Consider the following 15,423-nt stretch of genomic DNA (forward strand, 5'->3'; position numbering starts at 1 on the left):
GATCAAGTTGAACACAAAAGTGATTTTAGTCAAGCCAGATAATGATTTTAGATAATGTCAGAAATTGGCCATATTTCGAACGTGTACACAGTAGGTATGTTCATAACGATAACTGAATACCCAATGATTTATAATTAACTATAGACTCAAAATATGCTCGAATTAAACAATTATCTTATGAAGCAATATCACAGTCAATCGATACACCGTAAAGTAATTATCGAAGTGTAACAATTTCTCAGTCAAATCTAAGCTCCAACTGAAATTGAAAAATGCTTAGCGATATTTTAGTTCAGATGCAAGATTGATGATGGTGTGAACTGTGAAGTAGTGGACATTTAACTATTAGCAGCTAGAATGATAGATGGCTACATTGTTCGCTTTACCCAGATACCAAACGGTATGAAATATTTCATAGCCGGAGGGTTAAGATTATTTGAGCATTAGCTATGAGCGATTTAGCTGTTATTTCTTTAGTTTATTTTCATAAGTTTTTACAGTTTTTTCTCTAAATAAAGTTATCAGGGTCCATTATAATTTTAGGTTTAAAAAGTAATGAAAATGAAAAAAACAAGAAAATCAGCTGCATCAAGCGGTACAGTGCGTCATGTATCTGTAAATAAGGATTTATACACTATATCACCGTGCTTTGTTCCGGTTACTTTCCGCTTTATGATATACAGGCCATTTAGAATAGTGCAACACAGATGTTTCCCCGCATTGATCTCTATGTTATCGTATTATGAATTCTTATTGTTGCGTTGGCTTTGATGTGAAATATTTGTTTGCTGTGGGGATGGTACCGTAAGCACTTTGTTTGTTTTACATGTTTCTGTTGTGGTAAGTAGCAGTGTGAAACAAAGGATAAGAATTGTTTGAACATGTGTACATTTGTGTCTATTATGTTTATATGCGTTGGTCTATACGTCATGATATTTCAATAATTTGAAGGGATTCATGTTTGATTTATTTCATCCATAAAAACATTCAAGGTTGTGCATACCTTAATACTTGAAGCACGTAAATTCATAAATGTTAAAAGTATCTCTTTAGTTTCGCTATCAAGTCACGTATCGATCCCAGTATGGGGGAGTAAGTTTGTGATTTCTTCTAACTTCAGATGAAATCTTCCAGAAATCCGGTGGGATAGCGAGACTGTTTATATTGTGCGAAAATAACGCTTATAAATCCCAACGTAAGCCACACACAGCATTAAGAACAAATGCGTTTTTGAGAAAGAGTTATAAAAATCACTACGTCAGATTCGCAGATAAAATTTTATGTTTTCACCTCCCCGAGAGGTTTTCTTTCCTGGTTCAAATATATCGCTGTGGTATATTTTTGTGGATAAGATTTACTAAAATGCGTTCACTAGCAGTTTACTACGAGTTAGTACAAGTAAAGGTTATTTCCTTTAAAATATGTATACCTAACATGGCATTATACATATTTTATGGTTTCATTAAATTAATCTTCGGTGAGGGACCACAGATTACCTACTAAAAAGGTCTGACTAAAATAGTGTTTAAAAAAGCTAAGCTAATGAAATGGATATTAATAAACAAATACGGGATTTTAGAGATAATTCCTAGAAGTCAAGATCAAGAAAAAACGACCACGTTGATTACATACATGTAAGCTTTCAACATAATTACCCCTCCAAGTACATGTACAAGGAAAGCAGCACAAAAAGTCGGCAAGTTAATCATTTTTTGTTCTCTCGTAAACACATCACAAGAGGACGGGTCATATATTATCCGGGAAACTTGGGTGTTTTACGAGGGCCCCGAGTGTTCGCCTGAAGTGCTGCTTCCGACCGATGTGTGCATTCGTCTACGAAACACTGCAATGTAATAATGCGCGTAATACTTGTTTGGGAAATCTACGTAGAATGCAAAAAAACCTTTTTTAATTTATTTCTTATAGGTTAAAGTTTACATCTTGAACTATGATATCTAAGAGTACCTACAGATATCTAGTTTCAAATCTCTCGAAACTAAGCTTTATTAATTTCTAAATACAAATTTAATTAGACAACAATCGAAAGGCTTCGGTTTCCTATACATCAGATACCACAAGAAATTAAGGCAATAAACGTAACAAGGTAAGCGGTTTAATTGTTTGTTTTATGTTCTGAAGTAAAATTTTACTGAAGAGACGGGCGCGTAAATCGCAGCCGCCCTACAATTACAGGATTATCCCGGATCGCGGGGAATATTCAGTTTTCGTCATCCATTTAAGCGTTTTAACTTAATTAGGAATGTTAAACTTTATATTGTTACGAAAAGTTATTTTGTTTCCTAAATATCTTATAGAACTAACACATAAAATATAATGTTGTATAACAGCTTATGTTATTACAAAAATAATATAATCTCTCAACATATATGACCCTATTTACAATAAACATTAGTAGAACATATGTACATAAAAATAAAACAAGGGATAACATTTCTTATTTTCTTGTTTTACTGTAAGATATAATATATTATCGAGTTTATTTGGTGACGAAAATCTTCTGAAGTGCTTAGAACGGTGAATAACGACACTCTCCTTTTTATAGCTCGTTTATGACGACGGCAGATAAACATTTTTAAAACTTTAAAATAAATCAAGAAATGCACAACAAATGCTATTGCACTTTCAGGTCCTTTTATAAAAATATCGTTACAGCAAATATCGGCTGCAGTCGTCGGGAATTAATGTAAGTCCTTCGCTTATTCTTCTTTAACTTTGTTCGCTTCGATTCGATAAAGCGCATCGTAATAAATTTTAATATAAGTGCTTCTCTTGCGAAACTCGGAACAGGCCATTAGATCACTAAGTAGGCATGTATAATGTGAATATTAAGTTATCGCTAGATGAAAGCGTCTAGAGAGGTAATTTTGCCGTTAATACAATAAGCTCCGTTGAAGCATTTAGTTACACATAAGAGCCGTTAGTCGTGCCAACATATTATTTTACCCGGGGGTGTCGTTTAATTACATAGTAACTAAAAATATTTCACGTTCGTTACAATAAAGTCACGGTGTTATTAAATTTAACGGTCAGCCAACTTGTATGTGGCCATTTAGAAAACTGGTTCTATTTCTGTTCTAAACAAGGTTTCCGAGCGCGGCGCTACTTTTATGTTGGTACACGTCGCTATAAAATAAAAGCGTTCATATTGCAAAGGTCGCAGGAGGTACTCAGGTTTATTGCAATAGGTACATACCGCATGCGTCGACCCCACGAACGATAAATAACTTGCACAATTTAATAAAATTTACAAACGCGGTACTTGTAATTTGTGAATATCTACGACGTGTCGTGAGGATATTTAAAGAGGGTAATACGTAAGACGGAAGACGGAAGGGGCGGCGACTTGCGCCACTTTCGGTGCTCCGTAAAGTAATTAGCCAAGCTCTGAGGGCATCTTTATTTTTGTCGTTGCGTTTCTTCATTATGCTTGTCTTTAAATAACTTTTTGTTGTGCCGTCATCATTCATTTCGAGACATTACTTTGTAGGCAAATAATACTAAACTTCAGTATATAACGTGGAACTGTGGATAATAATTGGCCGATGTAACACGGGTCGTTATTCTGTGCTCCAGTTGCAATGAAAAGTTATTGCAGATTGGATGCTGAAATAAGAAGCTGACTTGAATTCCTTAATACCTATACTACTTATACCGACGGTAGTCGGTACGTCGCTTTGAACTTTATTAAAGGCAAGAAACCTTTTATGAAGATCAACTTTAAATTCCCTATTAAACGTGCTCGAGACGGTGTTTCAAGAAACCCTTAAATAACAGGCAGTTATTTTAATCATGTCTTAATTAATGTATAATTATTATTTTATAATATAGGGTGACTCTTGATTTGTGTGAAATAAATCACGCTATTAAGTACCTACCTACTCTAGTTAGAGTTTTAAAGCTTGAGTCTGAGGAAATTGTTATATTTAAATAGTTATTAAAATTTAGTTACCTGTGCGTAATAACCTATTAAATATAAATTTCCTATTTCACAACAAGAAAATGACGAGGTTAGCTGTTGAGAATAGCTAGTGAAACATAAGCTAGGTATTAGCATGTATTAGTTTACTATTTTGTAATCATGCTTCATCATGATTGTTATATACTAACTTACAGTCAATATTTTTTTTATAAATAATACTCAACATTTAATAGTTAAAAGTCAGCACAAATACCCCGAGGCAAGGCTTTGTTTTAATCAATGATTACGCCGTCCGCATTTTGCTAGCTACTTTGATAGTCGATCAGCCGTGACGCTTTCTGTCCATGTGTGATAAAATTACATTTTTATTGCGTGATTGTCATTGTGGATCTGTGGGAGATGAAAGAGAACATTCTAGGTCATCCCTTTTTAATACCACTATGCGTTTATTTGAATATCTGTAGGATCAATGAACATTATTGTGATCGTTGTGCTTCTGTAGAATTAAAGCATAAAATGTATGTCACTAATAAATAATAATAAAATGTATACTAATCAACGTAAATAATTTCAACCATACTAGATGTTATTTACATATCTTAGACTTGTTGGTTATAATAATTCTTACTTTTTTTTTCAGTTAGACCGAGCCAGCCCGAGACGTTTATTTCTTTTAAGTTTCCATTTGGAATTAAATAGGTATTAAATATTGTACATAAAATAAGCTACATTTTGCTGACTTCATTTTACAAGACTTTTTTCGTTCAGAATACTGGAAAAGAAGAGAAGTCACACAAAAGAAAATAAATACCTTTACATATTAATTTAAAAAACGCAAAAAACTTTTAACATTTTAATAATGAAATTTATCAAATTTCACTATCATTTGATATTAAAATAATCGCCTAGTAACTCGGCAACAAGAATTCCGAAGATATTCAAAATTGAGAAACGTTTTAATTAGAGCGCGGCTGTAAATTAGCACTGTTTCTGTTAGGTGATAAGAATGAAGAGGAAAATCTTTAGTCGATTCCATTCTCCTGAACAAGATATTCCCAATTATATTATGATAAAAAATTCTTTTAAATAATAAAAGAAAAGACTTTACAAAGATATTACTTTTATAGTTCATTGTCATCGTCCTTTGTATAATTTTTTATCAACATGAAAGCAAAGAAATGCGAACGTAATAGTCTATTTTATAAATAAAACCTCAATTTTAACATATATAAAAGGTAGAAATTTTACCTCGATGAAGTCAAGTTTTATACGGTCCTATTGTAAAAATAATGATCTGTATATTTTACTACTTAATTCATTTAGAGCATAAAAGTAAAACTTCGAAAATTTACTTTAATACACTGAATAAAAGTCCGCCATTAAAACTACCACGGATCTTTGTGTTATTAAAAAACAAATTGTCAAACTTGTAAACGAGCTGTATAAAGAAGAAAGAAAGCTGTAAGTTCGCAACTTCCCTATTAAAGAAGGAAGCTAAAACGAGATTGAGTAAATCTAATAACTTCTTTACGAGAACTTAAGTATAATAATATTACTTTTATATGAAGGCCACTCGTATAATCACATAGTATCGTGGAGCTTTTAAAGGTAAAAATGTCGTTGGTATAAGACGATCTCATTACTGGAACTTTATTGCTGCCCCGGTAATGTGATTAGCTTATAATGTCTTCTGCGAATATCAGCCCGTTATATCGCTATTTATGTCTGTATTAATGACATTGAAGTCACATATCCAAGATTTTGTGAATCGCTGATTTGCATTGGAATTAAGTAATCAATACAGTATTTGTTATATACTTGGTTTGTGGATAACAACACGTTACACTAATAAAAGAGAGTTTTTCTTTAACGCATCAAATAAAATTTATGCGATGTCAAATCCCGCCCATCGATTATTTTATTAATAATAATTCATTTATTTATTGTAACATCATTGGTCCACTTATCCACTATATAACAGGCACATAAAAATATTTAAATACGATTATTTTATTAAAATTCAACCTTTTATAGACCACCTATAAAGTACACCATAATTTTAAATTTCATTTCATTTTGTACAAGACCCGATAATTTTTAAAGAAACTAAAATAAAACTTTTAAAATTAAATTTCGTCCTTGTTTGTGTTTGTAAAGAGCTTAATATCTGTCAATTATAGTCCCAGGTTGACCCGGGATAAAACTAATAATAATAAAGCTCTCAGGAATATTTTTATCCCTGATCTGAGCCCTCTCCGACAAATTTCATTAGGATTTCTTCATATTGAAGTTTGATCCATGAAAAGCTGTGAAAGAGGTAATTCGCCTGAATAACTAACCCGCTGATAAAATCGGATAAACTTTTATTACTTCTTGGAACGAAAATATCAAATACATTGCTATGAGTTCTATAATACGTGGGCGACTTTTTGTTGGCATATTATGTACAGTGCGAATTATTATAACTTGTAAAATAAACTCAGATATAGATACAGTCCTTATTTTCATTTTGTTAAAAATATGTTATTGCGTTGGTGTCGGAGTCGACAATAACGACGAATTTAGACATAATATGAGTATTATATTCATTATCTATTTTTGTAATAAAGGAAATAACTACAATTATTTATTATTATAGATTATCTCAGAGAATTGATCGAAATCGAATGTTCAGTCTTATGGACACCATTTTATAAATTATGTATTTACTTGATTAAGATGTTCCTATATCTATTCTAGTTCCTATATATGATGTTCCTAATCCTAATTAGTATAAATGAGAAAGTAACTCTGTCTCCTGCTTCTGTATTGTATTATTATTAGCACTGTAGGGAATGTACTGTAATGGATATGAGCAACATTTCAATCAATTTTATCCCAATTAAATCCTGGGAACAAAAATATGAGATGTATGGATTCGAAATGTGGAATCTATTTGAGCAGAAACGAAGCATAAACACAACGCTAGGCAATGTTTCAAAAAACTTTTGTCTGCCAACGTTTGAAGTTTAACATTTCAACTGCTCTAAAGCGATTTTCTGACATGCTTCTAGCAATTTCGAGAACGCGCTATCCTCGACTTGGAATTAAATTTTTGTTTTAAGATTTACATATATTTTCAATTTTATTCCCGTATTCACATTTGTACGAAATTCGTTATGAATGTTCTTCCAATTTTGTTGGCATAGGTAATAGGTATAATAATAACGTCTAAAAATAGGATAGGTATTAATCGTGTGGCAATAATGGTTGTAATGTTTTTCAAAATCGACAGTTCCTTCGTACTTTCATACATGTTGCATATACCTACCGATAATTTCATAAATTAATATTTAGTAGTGTAGTCACATGTCGGTTAATATTGTGTTACCACCACAATTCGAGTCTTTATAAAAATTGAGTATATTTTATTCAACGAAAAACTATAACTGTTTTATAAATCCAATATACTCACGGCCTTACTTATAAAAAGTTAAACAATGGATAAATTTCAACCATTTCCTACCATAGCTGTGTCCTGCTCTTGCTCACATGAAACGTCATTCATAAAAACAAGACAGGTTATTGCAATAACTAATCCATTGCTTAGCGAATGGGTAACATTTTATAAGTAAGACCGTCAATGTTTAATTGTTTTCTGAATTAGTAGCCTATTTTAGACACAAAATTGAACAGAATAAAGTGACACTTAGTGCCATATCACACTAGCGGATTGCGAGCGGTTTCAAAGCGGAGCGGGTGCGCAACGAATACGTTGCGGGCGCGCAACGAACACGCCGCGGTTGCGCAGCGAATTCGTTGCGGACGCGTCATTTTGTATACTCTCGCACAAAAGCCAGCCCTTCCGCCTTGCCTAACTTCCATTCAATATTTCCATCGTTTCTGTAGCACTCAATTTTTTAACCGTACTGTGGAAATGCACTTACTTAACAGTTAACTAAAGATGTAATAACAACTGGAGTTGTTAAAAAAAGGTGCTATAAAATTGAATTACTAGGACTTTTAGAATGTACCATACATTCCAAAAGTATGTAACGACTGACCAGTATAATCTCTCCCATAGCAACGTATGTTATAAAGAGATTTTGTGAACCTAATTATGAGCAAAGTGATAGTGAGTTGCTGGTTGCTTGATAAAATTTTCTATTCACTGCTATTTATCTAATAATAAGATAGCCCTGTTTTAGTTAAGGAGCTTTAACATTTATTTCACTAATGAACTTTCTTAATGAGCAATTAAGTTATCTGATTGCATTTCGACCAAGATTTAATAGATAAAACAATACCCTAAACATTAACATGTTATGAAACTCGTAAAAAATAATGATCTCATAATTATTATACTATCACAAGTTATAAGTAACAACCAGCACGGATTCCATTTTGTTAATGAGTGTACATGACTGCGACGTAAACGTTGCGCATCTGCCACGCGTCCGCAACGAATTCGCTGCGCAACCGCAACGTATTCGTTGCGCACCCGCTCCGCTTTGAAACCGCTCGCAATCCGCTAGTGTGATATGTCACTTATACCAAATAACAAGACAACATAATCCCTATTCAAGCATCGAGAAGCTTTGCAAATTCATTTAATACTTAAGCTACTTTTTAATTGAATAATGCAAGGGTTTATAAGATAGTTTGCTGTTGAATTATGAAACACCGTCTTAAATTTATTTTAGAGGAGCAAAGCGAACTACATAAAGAAAATTGCAAGAGCTTCTTTTTAAATTAGGAGAGTATAACACAAGAAATTTATATGTGCGTTTGCGAAAAGGTACGCTTCCCCGTCCGTCCTTTCGTAAACGAGATTTATAATATCACTTCTCTTATAAAAGTACGTAATGTTAGGATATTTTATTGACCGTAACGAAGTGAAACTCCGGCAATAATAAGTTCTAAAATTAGTCGTTTCAAAATTATGATTTGTCGTATTTCGCACTTCGAAATTCTGAATGTTGTACAATCGTAATTTAAACTGCAAAGTTTATTTATATTTTCTTCAACTGCTGATTGCGTAATAAAGCGACATTGTGATATAAATGAAATTATAGACTTATATTTCGTGTTACTGATGTAAACATAAACAAAACAACAATATGAACAGTACAATTCATGTGTTCTCTAACGAAGTGGAATTTCAGAAAAAGGGAAAAGTGAGTCAATCAGCAGTCCAATTATTGCCGAGTTGTAGCAGTCACCATGATTCTTTGGCTAAAAGGCTTACAGCCTGCATCGGCCAAGTCCCAATACTTTGTGCAAACAAAAAATTCAGCTGCAGATCCGTTCGGGATTACAGTGAAACATGGTGCTTTTACCGTAATATTGTTCTCTGTCGTTTCGTTAAACCTTTGGATCTGTTTAATTTTTTTAAATTTAAACTTTTTAATACGAATTTGCACGCTACGCTGGAAACACCTGTATATTTTGTACACAAAATACGATTTTAGTAGTTGTATTGTAAATGTTTTTTAAAAATATATGTGGCACATTCATAATGTACTTTGCTATATTAAAATGGTTATTTTTAGAGGCAACTACTGTTAACAATATAATTAATTTGCTGATTATGAAAATATTAAATAACAGAGATAATTCTCAGCCCCTTATAACTTACAAGTAAGATTATTACAACAAATATTAACAAATTATATTAAAGTTAATCCTATAGCAGTATACAGTATAAATTAATAATAAATAAGAATAATTGTTCTATTATGACACACAAATAAGTATAGGTACATACACATATTTATAATCCTTTAGAATTAAGAATCATTACCTATAGATTAAATTAATTAAAATAAATTAGGTTAGCCAATTAATCCTGATATTTAATTTCACGAAATCTAATTTAAAATAAATCTCAGAAATCCTTGTGTCAGCCTTTTTGAATAAGGCCAACCTTTTTCGAGTTAATAAAAATGATTTAAGCACGCATTAAATGGATTTTTATTTCTGAGAGAAATACATTTATAATGCTCACAATTTCGCCAATTCCCGTAATTGTATGTGAGGGGAACTCACGAGCTTTGGCCCTGATAAAAATTAACCGTAACATGAAATAAAGTATCTAATAGTTTTCCCGTTTAAAACAATTTAATCAAGAGACAATAATAATTTGAACGAAGACTGCTAGGCGCAACAAAGAGCTGCAGTGGACAAAGAATAGTGTTACGCTGAAGGCGTTTAGACAATTGCAATATCTGCGGCTCTCTCGATTTATCCCTGTTATTAATCCACAACAAAGAATATGGTGTCTTTATACTATTGTTCGCCTCTGTATGCTTTTATCTGTTAATCTTTGCACGTAATTAATTTTCTCTAAGAGGCAGGTTCCATCTAATTAAAGGAAGTACACTCGAGTGGAGATCTCAGAACGGTTCAGTTTTCCGATAATTCGGTACGCGAATGGATTCCCCATCCATTGATTAATTAGTTAAGTTTCCACATACGATTTGTTTCTAGACTTTAAAATAGTCTGAAATCGTTTAAGCCATATAATATTTGTATATTTCTTTATTTGAACAGTTTGAAAAATGTAGGTATCTTATAAGTTCTTTTCTATTGACCTTCAAATATTTAATAACACATTTCTGATTGAATTTATTATTGAAATGATTCTTGGTAAATACATATTAAATAATCTCTAATAAATGTGAGGTTTCACATTCAATTTGAAATAAAATAATTTCAAAGACATGAAGGTAGGTATAAATAATTTATTACTTTATAGAAGACATGAATTAATTAACTCTGATATGGCATGATAATAGTGCTCTTTCACTTGGGTCTTTCAACCTACACTGTAAATGTTGTTAGCTCCAATTTCAGTAAATGTATCTACAGTCATATAAATAGTTTTAGTCAGAACGTATCCTTTGAGGAGGTTTGTATAAATCTTATCCAAACCCAAGCCAGCAAATATTTGTCAGCGAGTAGAGCTGACACACCGTTAAAATACTTGTATCGTCCTTGCGTATATTGACAAAATTTATGGACACTAAAGTTTTTATACGCTTTTATGTTTTCGGGAGATTACGCCTCCTACAGTTTAACCGCCGATGTTTATAAGAGCTCACCCTCGAAGGGACCAGCGAAATTGCATTTTCTTTAATAATGATTGTTTTGCAATATAAGAGCTCCTTTGTTAGGTACATGTACTATCTTCTTTATTAAACAACTTCGCTCTTGAGTTTGTTGTACGAAAAATGTGCACGTTGGCATGGATATTATGTGAAGTATATTTGTAAAGACGTAATATTCTGCATCATATCTTCTTATAATAAATATATAATATGACTATAATATGTGCTCTATCCAAGGCTCAATCAATTAATGATCTCACACAATTTAATTATCATACCTTGAGTTGAGTTTTGAAATCTAATGTACCTTCATGCATCTTGTGTCGAAAAAATAAAGCTGTTATGAAGGCCGAAATTTCGTAAAGGCTGATTCTTTATTAAAGTTATTTCAGGGTTATGTAACTCGTTGGGCTTAACGTTTAGTGACCGTTTGCAGTTCCGAATCCAGCAGACTGCACGTTGCGCGTTATTGTGATATTCACAATATCAATTTACTTTACAATTTTTGACTAGGTTTTTACTATAGTAAATAAGATTTTAAATTCCTAATTATATGGCTCATTTAATTATATATGTATAGTGGAAAATCTATGAACAACTTCTTTGTCTCTTTGTTTAGATTTCTGATTATGCAAAGTTTGATGTGTAATTATTTTAACGAATGCTTATAATGCGTCTGCTCAATAATTAATTGCCTGCACTTAATATCAAGTCTAACTATATATTATGAATATTCCCCTAATAGATACATTAATGATAAAAAAGTAAGCTACTTTATTTCAATACATTTTTCTAAATATTCATGTTTCATACTTTACGAAATAGAAACTGTACACTGTTCTATGAAAACAAAAGCACAACACAGTGTCAAAAGCTCAAAGTAGGTAGGTGTAAAGTAACAACAAGATACGAGGTTCATATTTATCAATAACAAAGGTGACTTCAGTTTATTCGTCCTCCCGCGGGTCGCTCGCCGCAACCGACGTCTATTCAAGTGAATATTCAAAAGACGAAGACGCCACTGATTTATGTTCGCCATTATTCTTACTTAAAGTGACGTAAACACATGCCGTTCAGACGCCTTGTGTCGCACGCCTCAATCATTTCAACGAGCATTTTCATTATCTACTTTATAACTTAACTCTGTCAAGCTTTATGAAAAACATTGCCGTATTGTGTGGAGTGAGTTGATAAATCACGTACCGCGGTTAATGTGTAACATTTTTTTAAATAACGCGCTTGTTTATTATTAGACATGCAAAGATAATTTATTTGTTTGATTTTATAAAACCGTTAATGTTAAAGTGTGACGTAATTCATACTTATGTAGCTTGAAATTAAAAAGTTCTTTCAATTCTCCAAAGATATACTCGTTCCTTCAGTATAACGGTTTTCTAATCAATTTTTCGAAGTCTCGTCTCCTTTTTGTGAGCATCTTCCGTCAAGCACCGACGTGCGTAATAAGCTCTGAAAAAGCCTCAACACAAACATTTTGAAACGTCGAAATAAGTATTAAACAATTACTTTGTCAGAAGTAGACAAGTCTGGGTAAAACAAATAGTAATAAGCTCGTGAAGTCGCTGAAACTCGAGCGGAGTTTTGGAGTTGCGGCAAATATTACGACAAAGCGACAGTAACTTGGATATTGTTTGGACGTCCGTCGGGTTGCGCCTCAAGGTAGGCACGAGGTCGCTAATGGAGTTCGCAACAGCCCTTCGTGCGGTTAAACGTATTTGAAACTAATTCAGTCGTTTTGGGGAACGTTTGGCAGCTGTCAGCACGTTATTCTTACGGCGTAAATCGGGGTGGGTGGTTTATTGCGTATTAGGAATCCGGGACAATCGTGTTAATTACGGAGTTAACTAAATGGATTTTCACGAGTGACTTAAATTGATTAAGTTATCCAATTTTTTGTAAAATTAAGGAGATATTTTATTTATAACAAACTCTAACAAAGATAAACTTTGTATTAATGCGAAATCGTTAAACTTTTTATTAACAATGCGCTACAATACAAAGTTAGGAAAAAAATATCAAACATCTGGAAATGGAAATAAGAATTAAAGGGCAAACGAAATGACTTTCAAATAATATAGGTTTAGTGGAAATCGCGTTAAGGCGTGGGAAGTCATCAAAATCGCGTTATCGGGCACGCGCGTACAAACGGGCTACGGAGCTACGGAGCTACGATGTGCTACGAATTTAGCTATGCGATAGCCGGCAATTTTCTGTTCGCCCAGAAGTTAACCCGAATTAACAAAGACCCCAGCTTCATTCGGAAATTCGTAATTTTGCGTCCTATGTGCCTTTCAATGCTGTTTGCTCTCTAAATGCCATTTCTGCTACAATATTACAGTAACTGTACTGTACTGTCGCTTAATTAGGGTAAATTACATGCATTAGGGCGTTTGTCCACTACAAGGAATTTTACGGTCCGGCATTCCGATTTTTTACGGTCCGGTATGGCACGCCATTAATCTATATACTAGCTTGTGCACTATACGTAATTTTACTGTCCGACATTTTACTTTTCCCTATTCCGGATGGTTTTTTGTGTCTACGAGTCGCTGTAGGTATAATTGTTTTCGAATGCCCACTTGCTTGGATTTTACTGTTTTTACTGCATATGCCAATTGAATGCAAGCTCTTGTTTTACTTTCTTTTAGTTGGCAATGAGATTTGAGAAGTCGGTATTGTTATTTTATATACATTGACCAAGCATTGATCTATAATTATTATCTAAGTAAGTGTTGGTAAGTTAAAGTTCAAGTGGGAATAGCTTTAGCTCCTCGTCACCGATTAAAATAAATAAGTGAAACACGCATTTTAAATCTCTTACGGAACTTTACTTTTTATTATAACGAAGTAATATAATATTTCACCTTCTATATTTTTAATCGTTTCTTGTAAAATGCAAAAACAATCATTTATGATAGCATTATACCGCCAAACTTCCTTGAACTGTACCGCACTGATCCGAGTAAAGACGGACAGGTGCACAAGCATTTCATCGGTTTTTTCATGCCACACCGGACCGTAAAAAATCGGAATGCCGGACGGTAAATTTCCTTGTAGTGCACAAGCGCCCTTACAATAAACGTGTAGCAATTATCTAAGATCTTTTTAATGTCGAAAATATGACCTAATTATCATGGCAAGGTAATGCCAATGACGTAAAGACATCATCTGGAGTGGAGTGAGGAATGCAGCATAATACCTTGCGCCCATAATTGGAAGATGCAAATGCGCGCCGCTGCATCTTTCAAGACATTTTTATAGCGACACGAAGACTTAATAACGTTTTATGTAAAATCTTTTCAATGAAATTTTATTTTACGTATTTTTAAAGAGAACGTTAAGCGAATTAATACTGCAGCGGAGGAGAGGGAAATTTTGCAAGTTTTCAGTGCACGTAATTATAAGTTATTACATCCGCTAATTAAAATAGTCCTGAGTGAGTTAATGTTTTTTCTTTTCTCGAAGACCATAAAGTCCGTGACTTGAGAGTGCTTTATTAAAGTGCACGACCATTCACTAAAAAGCTTTTAAAAAGCTGAGAAACTACAACCGCTGCGAGTTTCTTTGCTATTCCTATAAGGACTATAATATGGTCTTAGATAAACGTGGAGTAGATATCGCGCTGACCCTTAATCGGGGATAAATGAATTATGTTGGCACTTACCATCCATCACTGTCGGTAATTTTAAGATAAAGCCATGGCGTCCGCAGGTTGCACACTCTAGCCTTTGTAAGCTTCAGTAGTTAGCGATGTAATTAAAGGCGGCTTGCAGCTAATTACCTGTAAGAACCTATTAGTATCATTTTTCTTGGTTCATTAATTAATTCTGAGTCCATAAATTATTCAATATTTGGTACGATATTAAATTATAATAATATATCATATTTTTATTGTAATGAGGTGAATAATTAATTGATGATAATTTGAAAACTGGTCACACGATGAACATAGCAAAATATATATTTTTGAACACATACTTGAGTACAGATTAATACTAAGTACGTGTAGATAATATATTATGTCGTACATAAAAATATGTTTCATATCATACACATACAATATACACAGTTTGTGAGAATACAGACACAAGAAATAAAATAAATCATCAAACACATTATTCGGTAATTGAGACAACCAAAGCAAGCTTATAAACATACAGATAAAATAATCAATGTTCCTTGTTTCATGTGTATTTGTAGCATTTTTTTAGAAATACATCCTTTGTTACTCTTTGCTTTTGGAGCCGTTATTTAATATCTAAGTGCAGCTCCGCTTTTAGTCTGTTCTGTACATGTACGACTATGATGTGAATTACACTTGTGAGTACGTCGACGTATCTTTATTTTATCTTCCTTCATATAATACACCTCCTCGCC

The sequence above is a fragment of the Colias philodice genome, chromosome 11 (genome assembly GCF_061535455.1).
Source record: "Colias philodice isolate Cphi_HAF_F1 chromosome 11, ilColPhil1 Martin Lab GWU primary, whole genome shotgun sequence".
NCBI classification, from domain to species: Eukaryota; Metazoa; Arthropoda; class Insecta; order Lepidoptera; family Pieridae; genus Colias; species Colias philodice.